Below are 7,998 nucleotides of genomic sequence, written 5' to 3'. Positions count from 1 at the left end.
GCAGCTGTCAACATGCCGTAGATCGGCCGATGCCCCGAAGCATCCCTCCAAACCATCTTAGAGGAAAATGTAGACTCCGAGTCCCAGGGCTCTACGGAGACTGTCGCCGAAACCACCGCCGTTCAACATCCATTCCCACCCTTTCGTGGAGGCGGAAATTTTCAACGTCAGCGTCGACAGCCCCCCACGGGACTGGGAAACCGACGAGGACCTCGGCGCTCGTGTCAACAGGAACACCAACCGTGCGCTGCGTCGAGCAAACTGAGGACTGCCATTGTGCTAGCCGAGGTTGCTCGCAACGAACAGCTTGACTCGCAAGGGAGGCCACGCCCACTCCAACTGCAACCTCGACGACGAATTTGTCCGTGTTGACGGCCATGACGTCTACAAGACCCCAAGCGCCAACTTGGCTGTGGCTGCTAATGAGCTCGCCCAGCTCGAGCAAACACCAGAGGTCGCCAAGGTCGCCACCATGCTTAAAGCAGCGCATTGCCAGGTCAATGAGATCCTGCCAGGATCGGAGACCATCCTACTCGACGAGCTCGATTAGCTGATCCGCTGCACCAAGATCTAATCGCCGCCCCAGCAGAAGCCATTTCGCCGACCAACATCGTGATGATGTACAACCTCTCTAGGGGGGAGCTAATGGGAACGGGGATCCCAAGGACATGACACCCATGCATATGACCATGTTTGGCACATGGTATGGAGGGGTAGGAGGCCAGCAAGGGTGTCCAAGTCAAGAAGGAGGCCCGAGTGATGATGACATGACACCCATGCATATGACCATGTTTGGCACATGGTATGGAGGGGTAGGAGGCTAGCAAGGGTGTCCAATTCAAGAAGGAGGCCCGAGGCTAATTTAGTTAGAGTCCCCAAGGTGGAGGCCCAAAGCAACTCAAGTTGGAGTCTGCCTTGGCCTCCAGAAAGGGTGCCTTAAACTGGCCACCCAGGACGCATCCGGACTTCGTTTTCGACGATCCACATATGGTTGGAAAGCTAATTTGATAAGGAAGCCAATCCAAGTGGTCTCACATCAAAAGACCTTCAAAATCAATGGGAATTGTCAAAACAAGTCAATGTCCAGAATCTATCAGGGTGTTGCGACACCGTCTTTTGGTCTGTTGGACTGTGTATCGTGTTTGGGCCCATTAGGGGGCGCGTCCAAGGTAGGCGACGACCCTAAAACCTTTATAATCATATGCCGCCGCCGCTATTAGGTTTTGGGTTTTGCTTAGATTATTCTGTCAAGAACAGTTTCGCCGTTCATCAGTTTGTGAGACCCCAACTTCATGAGATTAATCATTCATCTGTAATTTGGTTGTGTTCTTTCTTGTTCTTGCTTGTGTTCTTCGTTGCGCAGGTAGGGATTAGCCTTCTTGGCAAGGTCAACCTGGTCTATGACTTGGTTGATAACCAGAGGAGCTGTGGTGCCAAGATTACAGGGTTCGATCTTTCGATCTGAAGCCGGATCCCGATCTTCCGTCAGGTAGAGGTAACTATCGTTGTGGCAGAGAATGACACACCGATCCGGCTTCAGATCGAAAGATCGAACCCTGCAATCTTAGCACCACAGCTCCTCTGGTTATCAACCAAGTCACGGACCAGGTTGACCTTGCCAAGAAGGCTAATCCCTGCCTGCGCAACGAAGAACACAAGCAAGAACAAGAAAGAACACAACCAAATTATAGATGAATGATTAATCTCACGAAGTTGGGGTCTCATAAACCGATGAACGACGAAACTGTTCTTGACAGAATAATCTAAGCAAAACCCAAAACCTAATAGTGGCGGCGACGTATGATTATAAAGGTCTTAGGGTCATCGCCTACCCTGGACGTGCCCCCTAATGGGCCCAAACACGATACACGGTCCAACAGACCAAAAGACGGTGTCGTAGCACCCTGGTAGATTCTGGATGCTGGCTTGTTTCGACAATTCCCATTGATTCTGAAGGCCTTTTGATGTGAGACCACTTGTATTGGCTTCTTTATCAAATTAGCTTTCCAACCATATGTGGATCGTCGAAAACGAAGTCCGGATGCGTCCTAGGTGACCAGTTTAAGGCAGACTGGTCCTGAAGGCCGAGGCAGACTCGAACTTGAGTTGCTTTGGGCCTCCACCTCGGGGACTCGAACCGAATTAGCCTCGGGCCTCCTTCTTGACTTGGACACCCTTGCTGGCCTCCTACCCCTCCATACCATGTGGCAAACATGGTCATATGCATGGGTGTCATGTCCTCATCACTCGGGCCTCCTTCTTGACTTGGACACCCTTGCTGGCCTCCTACCCCTCCATACCATGTGCCAAACATGGTCATATGCATGGGTGTCATGTCCTCATCAGGAGCTAGGGTCAACCGCATCAACTACCATCGCGAACACGACTAGGAAGTCAACCAAGACGTCCGAGTGCACATCAACAATCTCCGAGACGCTCGACGTCATATCGACGGGTGCCATTTTTCTCACCATGAAGAAGTACGCCAGTGTCAAGAATACGAGCAAGAGTTCGGTAATCTAGACTCAGCCCCCCAACCACTCAACACCAGCAATGCCGCAGATCAAGAGGACGATGATCTCAAAGGGCCCCGAGCATTCACGAGGGCACTCCGAACACTCTAGTGGCCCTGTGATTTCAAAATCACTGGGGTCGAGCCCTACGAGGGATGGATGAACCCCACATAGTGGCTACAAGCTTATGCCACTACTGTGCGCGTCGTCGGGGGAGATACCAGCAGTCATGACAAACTATCTTCCCATCATGCTCATGCCAACTATGATGAACTGGTTCACAAGCCTCGCCCCGGACTCCATTGGATCCTGGGAAGAGCTGAAGAAAGTCTTCACCGACAACTACATGGCTACGTGTACTCGACCGGGTACCAAGCATGATCTGAATCACATCTACCAGAAATCATCCGAGCTCCTTCGTAGCTATATCAGACATTTTTTCGAGATGAGGAATTCTGTTCCTAACATCACAGAAGCGGAAGTCATCACCGCCTTCATTCAAGGACTCCATCACTGCGAACCTCCTCTCCAAGTTCAATCGCAAGCCACCAAAGGGGATTGGCAAGATGATTACGACCGCCGATCAGTATGTCGACGCCAAAGAGGCCAAAGTACGCTTCAATGAGGATACATGCACTCATTGCCCGACTTGCCGCAGCGATGAGCGACTCGATGACCGATGCCACAGTGACCGCCGCTACGACGACCGTAGTCACCATCGGGACAGTGGCTGTGATCAGCCAGAAGGATCCAAATCTGGTCAATATCGCCGCCGCCGACCAGACCACATCATCACCGCCATTGTTGAACCTTGCACCAAGTGCAACTATGATGAGTAGTACAAAAAGATCCTCGAGGGCCCATGCCCTCTCCACAAGAATAGCAAGCACAAGATGAAGGACTGCCTCGGCTTGGCTTGGGAGTTCTAGGCTAAAAAGCCAGATGATGACAATAATGACAGAGCCAGAGGCTGTCAACCACCTGGGGACAACAACAATGCCTTCTAGGATCACGACAAAGTGGTTGCCACCATCTTTAGGGGCCTCACCGCCGCCGAGAGTAGAAGAGATTGGAAGCTCACCGCCCACTGGGTGCTCGCCGTTAACGCGGAAGACACCGTTGCCAACCCCAGCTGTCGCCCCTGGTCTGAGGTCCCCATCACCTTCAGCAGGGCCGACCAGTGGGTGGACATCCCTTACATAGGGCATTTCCCCCTTGTTCTTGATGCAACCGTTAGGAAAGTGCTTTTTAGGAAAGTACAGGTCGATGACGGGAGTGCTCTGAACCTCCTCTTCGCCGGAGCCCTAAAGGAGCTAGGCCTTAGGATAGGAGACCTCACACCCTCCGATTTCTCCTTCTAGGGTGTGGTACCTGGCAGGGCATCCAAGCCGCTTGGAGAGATCACCCTCCTAGTACAATTCGGCATGGCCAGCAACTACCGCGTTGAGCACATCAATTTCTACGTCGCAGACTTCAAGACCGCTTACCACACCATACTTGGTTGGCCTGCTCTAGCCAAGTTCATGGCCATACCACACTACGCCTATCTGGTGTTGAAGATGCCTTCTCCTATAGGAGTTTTGGCCCTATAAGCCAACCTCTCCATCGCCTACGCCTACGAGATAGAGAGTCTTGCCCATACCGAAGCCACCGATCTCTCCATCTAGATGTCTAGCATGGTCCACCGATGCCAAGATGGTGCCCGCCGACTGACCTGGAGATCCTAGCGCTGGAGCCTCCATGTGCCTCCACCAAGTCTAAGGAAATGAAGGAGGTCGGACCTCGGCCTCAACGATGCCACCAAGACCGTGAAGATTGGGGCTCACCTCGACCACAAATAGGAAAGCAGTGCTTGTCTCCTTCCTATGTTCCAATGCCGACTTGTTTGCTTGGAAACCTGCCGACATGCTAGGGGTACCACAAGAGAAGATCGAGCACTCCTTGAATGTCTCGTCGACCGCTAAACAGATCAAGCAAAAACTCTAATGATTCACGCCAGACAAGGAGGCTATAAGGGTAGAAATAAAATGGCTCCTAGCTGACGGATTTATTAAAGAAGTGTATCATCCTGAGCGGTTAGCAAACCCTATTCTTGTTCAAAAAAAGAATAAAGAATGGAGAATGTGCGTTGATTACACCGATCTCAACAAACACTACCCTAAAGACCCCTTCGGTCTGCCTCGGATAGATGAGGTTGTAGACTCCCACCGACTACGAACTGCTCTCCTTCCTCAACTATTACTCCGGCTATCACCAGATATCCCTAAAAGAGGACGACCAAATCAAAACATCGTTCATCATGCCTTTTGGTGCGTATTACTATACCACCATGTCCTTCGGACTCAAGAACGCCGGGGTAACCTACCAAAGGGCCATCTAGATGTGCCTTGACCAGCAGATAGGCCGCAACATTGAAGTTTACATCAACGATGTGGTCGTCAAATCCAAAACCACCGACAATCTTATCACCGACCTCGAAGAAATGTTTGCTAACTAGAAAAGATACAGATGGAAGTTGAACCCTTCAAAGTGCAACGTTGTGAAGGATCCAATTTTTCACCAAGCAAATACACGTGCCAGGTGCAAGAACTGCAGACCATCCCAGCTTCTTGGCCTTTTGTATGCTTGGGGACTAGACATGATTGGGCCTTTCAAGGCTGCGCCAGGTGGTTTTCGGTACGTATATGTCACCATTGACAAATTCTACAAGTGGATCAAATACAATCCGCTTGTATCAGCCACTACATAGAAGGCAATTCGAGCTCTTTGAAGATATCATCCATAGATTCGGTCTCCCGAATAGCATTATCACCGACCTCAGAACTATATTCATTGGGCACCATTTTTAGGACTTCTACGAAGACCGATGCATCTCTATCAAATACATCTCTGTTGCCCATCCTAGAGCCAACGGCCGGGTCGAACGGGCGAATGGCATGATCCTCGATGCCCTCAAAAAGAGGCTATATCAGAAAGAGTAAAAGCATCTGGGCAGATGGCTCAAAGAACTCCTAGCTGTGGTCTGGGGATTGCGCACTCAAGCTAGTCGCAGCACCGTTGTGTCTCCATACTTTTTGATCTATGGCTCAGAAGCCATACTTCTAGCAGACATTGCCTTCCGAGCACCTAGGGTGGAACATTATAATGTAGAGCAAGCCGTAGCTGTTCGGACAAAGGATGTCGACAGGGCCAAAGAAGAACACCTGATCACTTGCATCCGCATAGCCAAATACCTAGAAGGCTTGCGAAGATACTACAATTGCAACATCAAAGGTCATTCATTTGCTATCGGCGACCTCATTCTCCATAGAAAATAGAAAACCAAAGGGATGCATAAGCTCTCCTCCCCCTAGGAAGGGTCTTACATGGTCAAAGAGGTTACCCGACCAGGGTATTACTGGCTATGTGGCTTGGACGGAATCGATATCCCCAATTCATAGCACATCGAGCACCTTAGTCGTTTCTATCCTTGAAACGCTCTAGATATGTACTCTCCACTCCATAATGAATGAAGTTTTTGTTGCCATAATTTATCTCCATTATTTCTCCACTATGGTTTAATCTTCATTTGCGGTCGCCAGCTCTAAGCTACTCCTTAACAAACTCCAATATGTGATCTCCATAAATGCTCCGCCATGTTTCTCCATACTAAAATATCTCTAAGATATTTCGCCAACCATCGAGCAACACACGTTTCATTCTATGTTCTTTGGAGAAAACCCAGTCTCTAATCTCTCCCTATATGTGCTACGGGTTCTACGCTCTACATTATGGGTGGTCGGCTATGGTTCCTTGGTCACGTCTGTTCCTCCTACACATGCACGGGCTCCGCGCTCGACATTATGGAATACAGGCTTGCCAAGGCCAAGAGCCTAGTAAAGAACTAACTGCTCGAACGCTACTTATACCACATATAATTGCATTAGGGTTAACATTACATATATTTTTCACCGAAAGTGTTAGCAAGACGCATAAACATGCACATGTCTGCATACAACATTTATACACATACATAAATGTTTGTTTACGCCCTCGCGTGTTTAACTATCCTCTCCAGCTGTTACGTACAGGTCCTCTCCACTCAGGTTTCTGGGCTTGGTCAGTCACCATCCACCATCGCCGAACAGGTCGACGTCGCTGGCCAGCTTCTTTGCCTCGTTCCTCCACCTTGTCCTTCAGTTGCTCCTATCTAATCGCACCCGTCCCTCTGGTGAATTTGGCCCCTATCGCTTGAAGGTTGATCACAGGGTAGTGGGATCGAACCACCACTAGGGCGTGTGTCACGACGGTGACAGTGGCGTCATGGTTGAAGCTTTTGAAATTCTCCCACACCGCTTTGCACCTGTCGATGATGGTGTCTGGATGAGGCGGCCTATCGTCGGGCTGAGGATCTACCTCCATGTCGATGTAGTCAAGCACTGGCCTGACTTTGGTCACCGTGGCATTGAGCTTTCTCCTCTGGGTTTGCGCCTCTAGCTCCAGCACGTCGAACTGCTCCCTGGTCCTTTGGCAGTATTCTGCAGGCACCAAAAGGATCCGTCAAACAAAGAAATCACTTTAGCAGTAACTCCAACCACGAACTACTCACCTCTTAGCTCCTCGGCTAGTTTCTCCGCTCACCTAGGTGCCTTCCCCTTCTCCTCCTAGAGCTAACTGATGACCTGACGCAACTAGGTTGAGCTCTGCATCTTGCTCTATAAAAGTGATGATCGTCAGCAACATTAAAGCTGTTCGGCTATATAGAACAAGTTCATCGATCCACAATACCTTTTTTCTGCTCAGAGATGCTTCTCAGCTGCTTAGAGCTATGCTCCAGCTACTCGGAGTTGTGCCTCAACTGCTCGGACATGGTTGCTAGCTGCTCGAATAAAGCCCCCTTCTGGTACTCCAGGTCCCTGACGTTTGATTCAGTAAGATCTCGTTCGTGTTGGTCCCTCTAGACATTTTTCTCCATTAGCTTCATAGCCTCCTTTAGCTTCGTGTTCTCCTCGCCAAGGTGCTCCATCCTCTTGATTAGATGCCACCGTTGTTTGGCAGTTCATGCTATGCCCTGCAACAGTATCAAGATTTTAAAGAACCCTACTCTCCAATGCCAAAGACAAACATTGCTGACGCAATACTAACCTTGATCTGCTTCATGGCTAGGGAAAAGGTGGACTCTAGCCTCCTCACCTCCCTAGTGGTGACCTCCTCTTCCATGACCACTACTTCATCGCCCCGCTTGTGGAGGATCCAGATGGCTTGAGGTCATGATTTCGCATGATCAATCTCCTCCACCTCATCCGTCTTCCTCCACAGCTGGTGGCGCCACCTAGGGGCTCGGTGGCCGCACATAGCACCCAACCATACCCTCTGACATCATAGGGAGCACCGCCTGCTCCGCCGGCACCACTGGCCTCTCCACCCTAGACTCTGGCACGACGTTAGTAGCTCTAGCCTCCACCTCTGAATACCCTAGCGGCTCTCGCTATTGCCCCTGGTGTCG

This window comes from Miscanthus floridulus, chromosome 7 (assembly GCF_019320115.1).
Source record: "Miscanthus floridulus cultivar M001 chromosome 7, ASM1932011v1, whole genome shotgun sequence".
In the NCBI taxonomy this organism is placed as follows: Eukaryota; Viridiplantae; Streptophyta; class Magnoliopsida; order Poales; family Poaceae; genus Miscanthus; species Miscanthus floridulus.
The sequence above is the reverse complement of the archived record's forward strand: the minus strand, read 5'-3'. Positions refer to the sequence as shown.